The sequence below is a fragment of the Rhinolophus hipposideros genome (assembly GCF_964194185.1).
Source record: "Rhinolophus hipposideros genome assembly, chromosome: 7".
NCBI classification, from domain to species: domain Eukaryota; kingdom Metazoa; phylum Chordata; class Mammalia; order Chiroptera; family Rhinolophidae; genus Rhinolophus; species Rhinolophus hipposideros.
The window spans coordinates 22,418,425-22,435,202 of NC_138053.1; positions in this window are offsets into that span (position 1 = coordinate 22,418,425).

Genomic DNA, 16,778 nt, shown 5'->3' on the forward strand with positions numbered 1-16,778 from the left:
TATATATATATTGCCGTTGGAATATATATATATATATATTTTTTAACAATTTAAAAAATTACTTTCAGGTACACAAAGCAATGTAACAGTTAGACATTTATCACTTATATCCCTCACACTATGTGAACCGCCCCCCATCCTCTATCCCTCTGACATCGCACACAGCCATTACGTTTCTACTGTCTCTATTCCTAATGCTGTACTCTGCTTCTTCTAACTACACACACACACACACACACACACACACACACACACACACACACACACACAATTGTAGTTGATATTCATTATTGTTCAGCTTCAGCTTCAGGTGTACAGCGCAGTGATCAGGCATCTACACCATCCCTGAGGTGGTCTCCCTAATGGGACACGTGTCCATCAGATACCCTACAAATCTTTACATTATTTTTTTTTATTATTATTATTTTTTAATCTTTACATTATTGATTACATTCCCCAAATCAACTGAAAAGCTTAAGTCTTGGTGGAATTAATTTTGGCCAAGATTGGCAGTTTTTGGTGATTAAGGTAAATATGTAGATGATAATATGTGTTAACTTTAAAATTTTTTTTATTTTTTATTAGTTTCAGGTGTACAAAACAATGTAATAATTAGACATTTACACCTCTCACAAAGTGAGAACCCCACCAAATCTACTATCCCTTTGGCATTGTATATAACTATTACAATTCCATTTACTCTATTCCCTATGCTGTACCCCACATCCCATGAATATATATATAGTTGAATATTTATATTTGTAGTTGACATTCAGTATTATTCTACTTTAGCTTCAGGTGTTCAGCACAGTGGTCAGGCATCTACACAGTCTATGAAGTGATACCTCTGGTAAGTCCAGTTGACTATTTGCTAACTTTTAATAGTAAGAGGACCCTGATACCCCTGAGAGGAATTTTCCTGAAGGTTGGATGAATTTGCATAATATCAATAACATTCTTTCTTCTTTTTTGACCAAAATATACTTTATGAGATAACCGACTAGGGTTAGCGTATGGACTAGTCAGCGCTGGCTAGGGTGACCCTGAAAATTTCAATTGCTGTCAAATTTTAAAAGGATAATTTTTCAAGCTCAATGAGTATCCAGTGGCTTAAAGTGGAGGCTTAAAATGGAAAAGGGACTCTGTTCCTTGTGGTTCCTCAGAGAGTCAGGCTGATGGTGGCCCCACCACCCTGGAGCTTCCCAGCTAGAACAGTCCTGGGTTGCTGCATCCAGAACAGGGGAATGGAGGGTCCCCTTATGTTTTGAGTCAGGCTTGAAAGGGTCCTACTTTCCTTTGCAAACATCCTATTTGCTAGAACCCAGTCACAGTGTTCCAGCCAACTTCAAGGGAGGCAGGGAAATGTGAGCTTCCTGTGTGCGCAGGAAAAGGAATATGAAAGGAGATTTAGTCAGTATATGGACTCTGCTCAGTCTGCATTTCCAATGATCCTTTCAAAGTAGTTGACACTTAGCTTCTCCCTGAGGGAAACAATTCAAACACAAATCCACTTGCTTCATTTAACTAAAAGTCCGGGATCCCCAAGTGTTTCTTAGTTTAAATGGACTTCTCCTTGGTCCTATGAATTAAAGAGAAGATATTTGGCCTCTATTTATACTCCCATTTGGAAGAGGGAAGAATAGCAGACCTACAGCAGTCATTGGTCTATACAATTCTGACATCCCACTGGGCAGACATTATGATGGCCTTACTTTGGGGGTGAGGGTTTTTCCTTACTTAGACCCTGCCACTGTTGGATAATGTGTACCTCTGAAGTCTTGGCTGTCCTTACCTGATGGAGCAGTCGAGTAATGTCATTGGAGCTGTGCTTTGGGAAGTGCCTTTGGATCAGACCAACAAGTTAGGAAGTTATTATAGAAATTCAAGAGATAGATAAATTATACCCTGAACCAGTGTGGCGGTTGATCAGAAAGGGAGGAAGTGATGAATGTGAGAGGCACATTCATTTGAATGTTGGAGCCACATTCAAAAGGCGTGCTAGCTGGTTGGGTGCAGATGGAAAGAGCTCAAACTCTGAGGCCTTACTCCTGGGTGACGAGGAGAATGATGGTGAAGTAGGAAAGTCAAGAGCAGGTGCTGACTTTGGGGAAGATGAGTTTGGTTTGGGCCATGATTTTATACCTTACCCACTCACACAGAGGAAGTGAACACATGTCCTGACTTCATTAATGCATAGGAGCTTCCTGCTTGTAAATTGTAGTGGCAAGTATTTTTCCAGGTTTAAATGACTTTGAATAAATGCATGTTATACATGACAATCAGTTACTCGTTGAGCATTATAAGTTACTAGCATTATGCTTGATATCAAAACGGTCATATTGTTATTAAAACACTTTGAGTGTGTTTCTCCTGGGGAAGGTTTCCTTGTCATCAGACTTACTTGAGCTCCTTCAGTGAAAAGGACCTCTTTGCTGTTGATGGGAGCCCACACTATTGTTGGGAAGTTGTAGTTGTTGATAACCTCAATTTTATATTGAGGTGCAACTTGTTTTCCTGAAACTTCTACTCAGAGTACCCAGTTTTTAACTCCAGAAATACACAGGACAAGTTGGTATTTTAAAGTCCAGAAGGAAACAGCTGTGGCTCCTAGTCTCTTTTTGAGCTAAACAACTCTTGTGTCTTCCATCATTGCTTTTGTATGATTTAATTTGTAGGACACTGCACAGGCTTTAGGAGATGATGGCCCTGTAGGTACTGATGGTGGTGGAGACTGCATATGCTTTGACATGGCCTGAAGGTCTCTCTGCTTGGTGACAATCCGGTCAGGAATATCTGATGAAGGAAACTTTCAGAGACCTTTAGTTGTAAACCTGCTGAACTAAATAAGAGATTTAGCACTCAGACAATGCTTCTATCCCTCTCCCTTGCATATAGTAGGCATTGTTGGTAGCTTCCCAGAGAGTCATTTCCTCCTTTCTTCTTCCTAACAGAGCATGTGTTTGTTCAGACCTCCATCTTTCTTTCACATGTCCATGTGCTTTAGGAAAAGCTGCCTCCACATTCAGCCTTAGTAGTGGATTCTAGTCAGTCTCTGGAAATACTGGGAATCCTAGTTCTCCTGTGTGGTGCTGCTTTAGGGTGGGGTTGTAATCCAGGTCTGGGTAAAGAGATGTGAGGGGAGATTTCTGGGGATGAGGGTTTCTGGGAGTGTTTCCTCACTCCTAAGTAGGAGCCACCAGGAGAAGTGGCACATTTCCACCTGTGGACTTTCCTGTATCTGGATATGAAGCTTAGAACTCCCACAGCTACCTGGAGGATGAAGCCAACACACAGAGATGAACAAAGCCAAGTGAATCGCAGGAACTCCATGGCCAGATTTCTGAACTGCTTGTTTTTAAAGTTAGCACATTTTATTGTCATCTGTGGGAGTTTCAATTGGAGTTTTCAGTTACCAGCACCCGAAGGCATCTTAATTGCTATGGTGACTCTTTTCAAATGAGGCCTTGGGAGAGAAGACAGTGCCAGAACAATGGAAATATCACCTCTGATATTTCATTCACTGTACTTCTTTAAATGAGAATGCACTCTAAGATTTTATTTATTTATCTATTTACTCACGCATTCATTCACTCACTCACTCCATTACATATTTGGCACATGCTGATCTTGTGGATGACTAAGACCTTCAGTTCTTTTTCTGCACAAATTCCATTTTACGTGTAAATAAGATTCTTGAAACCCCTCTTTCCTTATGATGTAACACCAGGGAAATGGTTGGCAGTAGCCAAGTTTCTGACTGATCAGAAAATCTGCTGAAAGAGAAGCTAATTTATGGCATTCTTCATGCAAGTCCACCAATGCATACAGGGATCATTGATTACGTATAAAAATTTCTCCAGCTGACTATGCATATGTGGAGATGGCCCACTGGCTGCCTCAAATGCATTTGGGCAAAGCAGCTCTCTGGTTAGCCAACTGTGAACTTGTCAGTGAACAGCAGGCCTCCCTCCCAAACAACCACATAACGCCTATCCTGGACAGATTCCAGCTGTCCCACCCATCCTAGGGCCCACTGTGCTTATACAACCAACACATTAGAATGTTAGTTTTTCCTCTTTCCTACAAACACTTAATCTGAGGTCATTTCAGAGGCGTGCCCTTTTCCAGCCTGCTGGCTTCCTTCTGAGATGAAGTCAGGTTCATCGGGCTTGGAGTATAAATTTGTTCCCTGAACTGGTTTCTCCTCTCAGGCAGGTGTCTCGGTGCTCTGATACAAGGCTGCCAAATGCATTTGCTTGTATATGAAGTCAATGAAAAGGGTAACAGAAATGTCAAATCTTTGACACCTTGCCTTTCTTAGGAATAAACTGTCAGCTGCCAAAGACAGAAACTTCACACCCTCCAATCCCCTCCCCTCTCCCAGATCAGAAATTGGGCTTTGATGGTGTTGCAAGAAATTCAAATAATCACTTTTCCGGATGCTTGCTATCATGTAACCTCAGGTGGCAGCAAGTGCTCTGAAAGAATCTTCCTGCAGACTCCTTCAGCTAAAGCAGTGGAGAAATCCAATCGCCCCTGGCTGGCAGCCAATTTTTATAAACCTTATCACTCATCTCTTCTGCCTCAGAACCTGTGTCCCCTCTGTGAGAGACGAAAAGGCCCCAGAATGTGAGAAGGGCCACCAGACATGCGGACACACTCCTATGGCGGGCTTGTCCTTGTGTGGCTTCATTGGTGGTGCCTTGGTGAGCAGGGAGACTTCTTTTAGGAAGCTGCTCAGTGGAGTAACTACAGATGAATGTTCTCAGTGGTTTCCAAGAGTTGTTTGCGACTCTGTATGTAGTGAGTATCATGGCTGCTCCTGCCTCAGCCCAGCTGCCCAGGGGCATAAGTGTCCTTCTGGGAACTATTCTAAATAACATAACGATAAAACACTTTTGTAGGGAGGAAGAAGGCATCACGCTTATTCTTATGGTGCAGAGTGGAGGGTATAGAAGTCACCAGGTCTCTGTCCAGACAGAGAGACATTGGGAAAACTGTGCTTTCCACTAGGGTGAATAGGAGGATGTCCTGGGTTTATGCCTATGGCTTTCTTCCAAAAATGTCAAAGCTCTTTCTCATGCATTATGTCCCATATTATTTTGTTTTCTTGCTAGATGTCTGGAGCATCACGTTTACTAGTTGCTTGTTAGACATGATGGAAGATTTGAAACTATGTGGTGGGATCCAGGAAAGTCCATAATCTGTGGCTTCCCCCCATTTAGTTTTTGAAAAACATGAATATCACACACAAGGGGGCAATGATCTACAACTAGGAAGCAATGCACTGCCTTACCACTTGCCATATAGCTTTGGGTCCATGTCCCAACTTTTAGAAAGCTGAGCAGGACCATCTGGCGTTCATCTTTCTAAAGCTGGTGAGCATTTTCTGTTTTGTCTCTTTAAACTCACACCTGGATCTTCAATCTTGCCAGCAGGGGAGGACCATCCAGCACACACAGCATTGCCCGTGCTGGAGGTATCCATCTGGCATAGCATGGAATTGGTGGAGACTGCCCGCCTGGTAATGCTGGCTCTTTCCCGGAGGGCCAGGCTGAGGTACTGTATGGAAAGGTGAAGTGTGTGCTTAGAAAACCTGAAAAGCTGGGGCAAAGAGAAGAAAAGTCAGCTTCTTTGAATATTCCTCAAAAAATCTAGAAGGAAACTTCTAATATAAGCACATGGTTTTTGTTTCATTTTAAAGGAAAATTTTTTATTTATTTGTGTCAAAGGGAATTACGTAGTATTTTTAGTGCTTAGGCCTTTAGTGCTTAAACATCTTGGTCCAGCCAAGATCTCTTTGTTCTGCAGAGAGAAGTGAGAACATCTAAAATGGAGTGGTGATGGCAGGACATATTTGCTCAAGAGAACTCGCTACTCTGGACCCATGGGTGTAGCAGACAGAGGGGGGAGAACCATACATAGGGGATTAGCTTTTTGTGCAAAGTCGTTCCACCGACCAACAAACATGACCCATGCAGTGTTTCCATGGCTGACTAATCCACACTAATTTTTCCTTCCTGCGTGGTGCAGAGTCCAGGTGGGGAACTACGCATGTGACGGGGAACAGAGATAAGCCTTGGACTCCTTACTCTAGAGCAAACCTTAGGATGTGTATCAGAATCACCCGGAGAATTTGTTAAAACACAGATGGCTGGGCCTCAACCCCAGAGGTTCTGATTCTGTAAATTTGGGTTTGGGATTGAGAAATTACATTTGGAATGTGTTCCCAGGTGATGCTGATGTTGCAAGTCCAGACACTGCACTTTGAGAATCTGTATCCTGAGATTCTGGGCATTGGGGTTTTTGTTTCCCTTGGTGATTCTAATGTGTAGCGGAGATTGAGAACCACCGCCTAGAGGCAACGTTTGCTCAAGGAAATCCAACAGAAATTGGAATAAGTTCCTTATCACGATCAAAACATTTCCTATTGCAATCGTACTACTGATGAAAAAGAGAAGTAAATTGAGGAAGAAATATATAAACACACACATCTGTCTATCTAATCTGTCTATCTGTCTGTCTATCGATCCACCTATCTTATCTACAGTGTTCTATTACGTACTTTAAAAATTAATGACAGGGCACACAAGATGCTCTCCAATGAATAAAACAAAAATAGTTCTTGTATTAGTTTATATATAAACTTGTATTAGTTATATAGTTTTATAGTTCTTGTATTAGCTGTAAAAATTTTCCACAAACTTAGTGGCTTAAAACAATACAGTTTTTAAAATCTTAACAGTTCTGGCAATCGGAAGTCCCACGTCAGTTTCACTGGGCTAAAGTTAACACATCAGCAGAGCTGTGTTCCTGCTGCAGGTTCGAAGGGAGAATCTGCTTCCAGGCCTTTTCCAGCTGCCAGAGGCCACTTGTATCCTTGGCTTGTAGCTCCTTCCTCCACCTTCAAAGCTAGAAGTGTAACATCTTCCAAATTCTCTCTCTGACTCTGTTCCTCCTGTCTCCCTCTTATAAGGACTCTCGTGATTAGATTGGCTTCACCCAGATAATGCAGAATAATAATAAGCACATCTCAATATCCTTAATTTAATCATTTCTGCAAAGTCCCTTTTGCCATAGAAGGTACCTATTCATAGGTTCTGGAGATGAGAATGTGGACATCTTTTTTGGGGGGAGGGACATTATTTGGTCTACCAGAGTTCTTTGATAAGTTACAACATTTAAAGGCAGAGAAGGTTGACAGGAAAATCAAAGAGAAAGGAAGTTGGGGGATGGGAGAGAGAAGACACCTCCCCTGTATCTTTTTGTGGCTTTAAGCACCCTTTCAGCTGATGATTTCTAAATGTCAGGCAGTCCTTCCTACTGAGCTCCAGAGTAATATTTCTGCTTGCCCACTGGACGCCTCTGTTTCACATCGTTTAAATTCAACATATTCAAAAATGAACTCATTCTTCTCCACTGCACCCCTCCCCACCCCAAAATCTCCCTGCTGTGCCGCTGTCTCAGTTGATTTGTTACGGTCCATCCAAGTGCCTAAATCACCAAACTAGTGTCACTATCCATCTTTCTCTCACTTCATATATCCAGTCCCTAAATTCTGATGAGTCTGTTTTCCATTCCTTAAGTTTATAGTGATGGCCTATAAGTAAACCTGATCCAAGTGTCTTTCTCTGCAATGAACTACACTGATGCAGTGATTTTCACAAAATCAAATCTTCTTCCCATGATTGTGATGCTTCAGTAGCTCCCACCTGATTAAAGAATAAACAGAACCCTAAGCATGGCATCCAAGGACCTCCTTGACCAGCTCCCACCTAACTTCCTGCCACTCCCTCATAGTCCAGCCAGTGATTCAAGCACTGGAGCCCGAAAAGTGAGTTCAAGTTTGGAAGTTCTGGCTCAAATCTTTATAGTTGAGTAATTTTGGGTCAGTATCTTAACCTCAACTTATGTGGTTACCTCATCTGTAAAGTAAGTGCAGTAATGGTACTTACCAAAAAGAGATGAGAGAATTAAGTGAGATATTATATGTATTACATAGACATATGTGTCACCGTGGTGCTTAGTACATCATGTCTTGTGAATATAAATACACCACATATATTTTTAAGTCACTTATTTCGATGCATCATAATTATTTATGTGCTCATCTGTCTCCCACATTTAGACTCTATACTTCTTGACATCGTTCAGTTCAGAATCCCCAGCTCTTAACCTGACACATAGTAGGGTGCTTTATAAATGTTTGAACAAATGAGTGGTCTTTAAAGCTATGAGTTGGACAGCCCTAGCTCATTGTAAAACTGGTTTTTAAAACAAATACAAAAATATTTAAAAATAATTGAACTGTACATATATTGTTATTTTAAGAGTGATTTTTTTTTTTTTTAAATCTAGTGTCAGTAACCTCACTCCCCAACTTGCCTCTCTAATGAGATGATAGTGTCTCATTTAAGTTGCTAAAGATGGGAGAATTTTCAGAGATTAAAGCACCTTTCTTTGTTTTGTAAGGGTAGTCTCATTTAAAGATTTTTAAAGTCAGATAGCATTTTTGCTACTCCAGAGCCCAAATGTGGCCACCTGTTAGGACATGCCTTCCTATCCAGAAACAATCAAGCTGAGAACCAGAGGTGCTTGGAAGCTGGAGGCTGCCTTCTTCTTCTCTAGTAAATCCGAGAGCAGTCAAGATTCTATTTAATATGTGAGAAGGAATTGGTTTTGTTTTCACTCTGCTTTTAAGGATGACCGTGTCAAATTAATTTAGTTAATAGAGTAATTTTGTACGATGACAATAGTATGTATAAAACAAGCTTCTGTCTCTCATTCTAGTCATTTGCTTTTATTATTTATTTATTTGTTTATTTTTGTGGAAATTGTACTTAAAAAACCACCATATCCGTATCACATATTTCAAGAGTTACCTACTTTGAAATTATTACACGGAAGTAGATTTCATAGAATAGCTGCACAGTATGTTGTTTCACTAGCAATTATTAAAATTTATTTTGACATCTCTATTATGGTTGAAATTGTTAGCCTTTTCTAGGTGTTTGGCACTATGTGCTTGGTGTTAACCATACATTCTTTTTTGGCCATTTACTAGTATCTTACAGGTCAACTCCTGGTGGATCTCTAGCTGTCTACCATGAAGGAAAGTTTAATTGAGGTGGGAAGAAATTCAAGTTATTTGTTTTGCAGCTGCATTCATGGTCAGGGTGAAATTTTATCAGGAGCAATTGCCGTTACATAATAACAATTGGTTTGGGAACTCTACCGTAAGATAAGAATTTTAGAAGGCAGCAGGCAGAGTAAGATGAACTGACATGTACCCCCTCCCTGTCCTAGTCCCTGGTGTTTAATACAGTATTTCATGTTAGAGATACAGTTCAGGTCAGAGATACAGCGCAGCTGTCTGCGGGGAGAGAGGAGAGGGTTGCATTAGGAGAGAATCAAGCTCTCGGTTCCTTTGTGCAGTGGTCATCGTATAGGGCGAGGCAAGGCATTGCACAGACTCAGTCCACGAAGCCGCCTACTCCTTTTGCTTTTTTAATCCTTTCTCTGCATCTCTAGACTGGCCTAGGCTCTGCGCCTATTTACCATCCTGAGCCCTAGAGAGTATATGATCTTCTCAGGCAGCAGTAAGTGCCTTCATTCCCTCCAAACAGCCATCTGGCCTTGGGGAGCAGATCCTCACCCTTCATGACAGGAATTTATTTTCGCAGTGACTTCCGAGCCTGGGACTGGCATGGGTGCTGGTGTGGCAGATGGAGGTGTGGCAGTCACTTCTTTACTACAGTGTCCACACGGTCACAGATCAGCCCCCGGCCTTTGACATTTAGACAGCAGCAATCACCTTGCAGCTAGAGCACAGCATGAGCTTCATTTAAAAGATGATTTGTTTGCTGTTCTTTCACATCTTCTTAGGTCTAGTTAGTGCGGTATTTGTTTCCCTGACAGATAACCCAAGACAGAGAAACCTTGAAATAAATATTAATTTCTGAGTACAAAGGTACTGTGTGCTCATTATAAAAACTCAAATATCCCAGACATCTGTAATAGAGAAAATGAAGTTTCCTTATAACACCCCCCCACCCCACCGCCACCCCCAAAACATCCCAGTTGTTATCAGTTTAGTGAAGGAGCCTCCACACTTGGTCTTCTCTGCCAGTCCTCGCTTTGGCTCCCACAGTGTGGTATGTGAAATACTACTGCGAAACACAGGAAATGATTTTAGGTCATATAGGGAGAAACATGTTTTATTTTAATGTTCTGCATTTATTTTTCAGGTGTACCAGAAAAAACGTACATATTGAACTCAAGATTTCATGGATATTATCACTTTCCTCTTGTAATACATTCATTTATGTAAAAAGAATGAATTTTTAGAGACAAGTAAATAATAGCACAAATGGTTTAGAATAGGGAAACAATTTTGAACGCAGTACCCTAGTACTACCCTGAAGTTAAAAAACATTTTTTAAAAACTTTTATTTATTTTAAGTGTGTTTTTCCAGGACCCATCAGATCCAAGTCAAGTAGTTGTTTCAATCTAGTTGTGGAGAGCGCAGCTTACAGTGGCCCATGCAGGGATTGAACTGGCAACCCTGGGTTAGGAGCACTGCGCTCTAACCAACTGAGCTAACCAGCTGCCCCTAAAGATTTTTACGAATAGTTATTATTTTAAGTGAAATCATTTTTAGTATTATTCAGTAATAATCATTTAATAGTATTGTTCTATAATTTTCTTTTACATAACTATGTTGAGCATGTTTCTGTTTCAGAAAATATCAATTTTTGTTGTTTTAATGGGCGTATAGAATTCTGTTTATAGATGCACCATAAATTACTTAACTAGCAACATATGATGGTCATATGGTTATTCTCAATTTTTTGCTCTCACCGTCAGTGCTGTTGTAAAGATATGCTGTGTAGGTGTATTTTGTGCATTTATACTAGTGTTTTCCAGGATGAATTCCTAGAAATGAGAGTGATAGGTTAAAGGATATAAACATTTACTTTTTTTTGGATATTGTCATTTTTCTTGCAAAGGTACTATATGAACTTATATTCCTACCAACAGTACATGAGAGCATACTGTTTCTCTACTTTTGACCACACCAGCCATGATCAATCTTTTTAATCCTTGTCAGGTTACAATCCTTGAACTGCTTATGTGGGCAGTTCTATTTATTTTGTAAATTTCTAGTTTACGTGGTTTACCTGTTTTGCTTTTAAGTAGTTCACGTTTATCTTATATCCCTCAGTAGAGTTTCATAGTTTTCTTCATTAAACTCCAATATACTGTTATGCTTAGTCCCAAAGAACTCCTTTAAATGTCTCTAAGCACACTGCAGATTATTGTAATTCAGGTGGGACTAGAGAAGGCAGCTATAGAAACCAGAAGGTTCTCCCTGGATGACTACCTTTTTTTTTTCTTCAAACTTTATTTAAGTGTGTTTTTCCAGGACCCATCAGCTCTAAGTCAAGTAGTTGTTTCAATCTAGTTGTGGAGGGCGCAGCTCACAGTGGCCCATGTGGGGATCAAACCGGTAACCTTGGTGTTAAGAGCATCGCACTGTAACCAACTGAGCTAACCGGCCGCCCCTGTATGACTTTATCTTCATATGGTTATCATGTTTCAAGAGATGGGTCTAAGAATATCTGCATTTTCTGAAGTCCAAAATCATGATTTTATCTATCTACAAAAAGGTGTCAGATCCCTAAAACTGCTTTAGCCACACTCCATTCATAAAGACTTGACTATACTAGAGCATCAAATTAAAATCCTACTGTAAGGCCAGCCAGGTGGCTCAGGCGGTTGGAGCTCCATGCTCCTAATGCTGAAGGCTGCCAGTTCGATTCCCACATGGGCCAGTGCGCTCTCAACCACAAGGTTGCCGGTTCAACTCCTCAAGTCCAGCAAGGGATGGTGGGCTGCACCGCCTGCAACTAGCAACAGCAACTGGACCTGGAGCTGAGCTGCGCCCTCCACAACTAAGACTGAAAGGAGAACAACTTGACTTGGAAAAAAGTCCTGAAAGTACACACTGTTCCCCAATAAAGTCCTGTTTCCCTTCCACAATAAAATCTTAAAAAAAACCACACCTACTGTAATCATAAGCATGAAGACATAAATAATAAATAAGATACAAATGCAAACAAACATTTATTGAGCACCTACTATATGCCAGGCTCTGTTCTAAATGTGAAAGATGCAAAGGTGACTGAGAAATGGCTCTATTTTCAAAGAACTAATACTCCAGGAGGAAGAGACACATGTTTACACGTGTAATTGCAGAAAAATGCTGGAGGTGTTATGATGTGATGGGGGTACAGCACAGGGAGGAGTCCAATGCTCATGTGAAAGACAGGTATCAGTAAGGCCTCAGAGAAGAGGTGTGTCTGAGGTGGAGTTCTGGAAAATGAGGTGGGAAGGAAGCCCCTGAACAAAGGCAGGGCTGTGTGTGATGGCATGACGATTTCAGGGGGCTTCAAGGGCCAATAAAACTGAGGAATGGGTGGGCTCCGTGGGGACAAGCTGGGGTCAGACAGTGGAGGGTATTTTATGCCATCAAAGGGTTTGGAATTTTTCCTGCAGTAATGCTGAGCTGTTGGAGGCATTAAGCAGGAGAGTAATGTGGGAGATATTGGGGTTATAGATGGACCACTACATGACTTCAGATGGAGAATGGAGTGCTATCAGGATGTCGCATGGATGGGATGTAGTGATTTGGGGGTGAGGAAGGGAGCAGAGGCCAGAGTCTTTGTCTGACTGGGTGATAATGGAATTAACCTTCTTAGAAATGTGAGAAAGAGCAGATTTGGGGGAAAAGATAGTAAGGTCCACTTTAAAGATTGAATGTGAGGTGTTTATGGAATGTCCAGGGGGAAAGATCTGAAAGTCAGCTGTGTGTGCCCAGCTCTCATGTGTACTCATTCATTTGGTATTTATTATGTGTGTCTACATGCCCTGCATCTTAGATTAAATGAGGTGCTTCCAAAACCCCTCAGGCACCCATGTATAGACAACTGTTTTGCTACTTCTAGCCATTCCTGGGGTGGCTAATAGCCTTTACATTTTTCATTTTTTCTAAATTTTATTTTCAACCTTGTATGATCATCTTGCTATTACCATGAACTGACCCCATACAGTTACCGAAGGGACAGAAGAGTAAACTTATTTATTAAATGACATTTTAAAACCAATTTCATATTTTCATTTGTTTCAGATATATCATCTGGAATAGACATGCATTTTCCACTTGAAGGCTTTTATCCCAGACTATTATCAACTACACTACAAATTTCCAGAGTTGATTTGTGTTAAGAGGTATCATAAAAAACAGACATCTACCGTGTTTCCCTGAAAATAAGACCTAGCTGGACCATCAGCTCTAATGTGTCTTTTGGAGCAAAAATTAATATAAGACCTGGTATTATATTATATTACATGACATTATATTATATTATTTAATTTAATTTTAATTTTATTTTATATTATATAAGGATCTGTCTTATATTAAAATAAGACCGGATATTATATTAATTTTTGCTCTAAAAGATGCATTAGATGGTCCAGTAAGGTCTTATTTTTGGGGAAACAGGGTACCTAAACATCTGAGGAAAACTCATGCATTGTTTCTATTTTAAAGAGTAACATTAATGATGACAAAACCTACCATTTATTGTGTACCTACTATGTACCTGGTCTGTCAGGGACACTACGTGTGGTTTATATGCATACATTAACTAATTCACACAACAGCCCTTGGGGTATGTATTGTTATTTGCATTTTAACAGAGGAAATTTTTCCTCTTTACACCTTTCCAGAAGCTCTTTCACGAGATCTTTTGTGTGTTCATCTTCCTCTGGATATCCCTTAAATACTGATCCCTTAAGAATGAAAGAAGTCTTTCATTCTTCTTTTCTCTCTACTCACCTCTGAGCAATTTCGTCTGCCACATGCCTTCACTCACCAGCAGTATCCTAATGACGCTCGTATCCACATGTTCTACCCAGATCTCTGTGCTAAGCTCCAGACAAGTTAATCCAATGTCCATTGGTGCCCTGTGGTTGGCTTTGTCATTGGCACCTTAGATTTAACAATCCAAAATTGAACCCATTGTCTTTCCAAAATGTGCCCAGGCTCAGGAGTCCCTCTTTTAGCAATGACACAGGTACATATGCCAGAAACCTAGAAGTTATTCTTTCTTCTCTTTTACCCCTCACATCCAACCTGCCTCCAGGTTCTGGTGCCTAACTCTCACGTGTACCCTGTCCTCATTTTCTCCCTTGCCAGAGCCTTAGTTCGAGTCCTTAACATTTACAAGCCCAATTATGGCAACAGCGTCCCAACTGAACTCTTTCCCTGAGTCCCCTTTTCCCTCCATTTTTTTCCCCTCTACAAACCTGTGAGATCGAGCCTTCTAAATACAAAACTCTTATTCTATCTTTTCCTCTTCTGTTCAAAAGTTACCCATGATTTTCACAATTCATTCCAAACACATTAGGATAACAAGTAAAGCCTCATTTCCACTTCATTTTCTGCCAGGGTCTTTCCTACACACCACTTTTCAACCACATGAAACTTCTCACATTTCTCCAACCTGCTGTGCAATCTCATCCTTGGGGTCTCTGTATATTCTGTCCTCCATGCCTGGAACATTCTCCTGTACCTAATTGCTGCCTGGCTCCCACATCTCCTTTAGTGCTTTATCCCAGGCTGTATGTCTGCTGGGAAGCCTTCCTCTTCGGGTTACAAAAGGTGTCCCTTTGTGCTCTCAGAGTTCCTCCTGCTCCCATCATTGGAGCACCCACCGGGCTGTCTTGAAATGATCGCCAGTCCTGCCATGCTGTGAACTCCATGAAGGCGGGAAGGAAGTAGATCTTGCTCACTAGTGCAGCCCAGCATCCATTTGACTTCCTGGCATATAGTAGGTGCTCAATATGTGTATTAATGATTGCTGGAGTGAATCCAGTAGCTCAGGTTAAAACCACATCAGCTTGCTTCTGAAGTCCATACGCTTTCCATTCACTATTTGACTTATTTAGAATCTTCTACTTTACAGTCTTGCGCTGGACATAATAACACCAGGGGGTGGGTGGGAAGGGATGGAAATGACATCACTGTGCGCTATTACGTTTGAGAATGCAGCAAGACACCCTTGACTCAAATTTAGATGATATTGCATTCCACTTGGTAAAGCTAGTGAAGGAGAACTGGATGGAGCTCTAAACCCAGATGCAAATCTTTCACAGGAAACACATCTGGACCTGGCTACTGGGCTCAGCGGTAGAATGGATATAGAGTCATTCAAATACTTTCAGGACTTGGAAAATAAAAATTAATACCTGAAGCCCATTTCATAAAGTAAAAGGGAATAATGCTTGTTAGAAAATGAAAAAAGTCATGTGAGCAGCCCTGGAGATGGACTGGGAATTAGTTTTGCAGCTGCATTTTGAACCAATTATAAGCTAGAAATAGAAAGCCGAGGAGGAGCTGCTAAGAGACTATCACAATAATCCAAGCCTGAGTTCCCTAGAGCTGGGGACCAATTTTTCAGAGAGAAGAGAAGTTGTTTCTGACTTCGGTAAGCTGGATGATGCTCAACTTCTGATGAGGCCATGTTGTAGGGGAAACTGACACCAACGCATAATTGCTGGTTTTTCTCTGTTTTCATCAGGGACCCTTCACTTTACTTGGTCTCTTCTTGCTCTTCCTTTTTTTCCTCTTTTCACATCCCAACACATTATATTGAGAGCTTCCATGTGCTGATATTTATTTATCTTCTCTGGCCATGGAAAGTGCTACTGAATTTTTGTAGCAGAGTTGGCTTTAGATACATTCATTTAGTAGACAGTAAGCTGCTTATAGGCAGACACTGTTTTTATTAGTCTTTGTATCCTCAGTTCCTAGCCCAGTGTTAAGTGGAACTGGAGCAAAAGGTTAATCCAGATAGCTTGACTAAAAACAAAAGGTTAAACTGACAAGTCACAATATTTGGAATTTGTGCACGAGGGCACACCTAAAAATTCTTTAGGTAGGTCCAAACATGGTGAGACTCAAATTATACAATGAACAGTATGGAGTTCTTGAAGGTGTCTAAATGTTGTCCCAGAATACAGGGAAATCAATGAAAGAAGAGGTGTGATAAGACAAGTACACGACTAAGTGTCAAGTTAATTATGCAGACACCAGTTACTACAAGTTTAGGGATGAGATCATTTTGGACTGCATTTAAGGACAAGGATTTAAGCTGGGTCAAGAAGAGGGGATAAAGATTGGAGTAAGGAATGGAGGTTGGTGACAAAAAGGTCTTTGATATGAGGAGGACAAATGCTTTGTGCTACCTTAACCCAATAGCCCAACACCACGGATATAAACAGGCCAAGCCGTCTTTGGAGGGCTAAGGAAAAGTAGGGAAAATGTAGTAAAATGATGGACTTTTTCTTTTTAATTTTCCAAACACAGATGAGACATTTGAGCATTTGTAAAATGAAAACTGGCTAGAATTTTCCAACGTACTGTATCAGACAGTTAATACATCCCCAGGAAATCGCCCTTTTTTTCTGCCTAGTCAGTGATTCCTTAGAACCTAAGTGTATCAGTGCAGGTGACATTTTGCTGTTTGACTCTGGGAGAAGAAACTCCGTATTTTATGCTGTATGTGTTTATTATTTATCATTCTTATACCATTTTTAAAACTTTCTGGAAATAGCTTACTTTGTAGAAAGAAAAAGCAGTGGGTTTTAATTTTATTTTTTAATTTTATCGGGGAATATTGGGGAACAGTGTGTTTTTCCAGGACCCATCAGC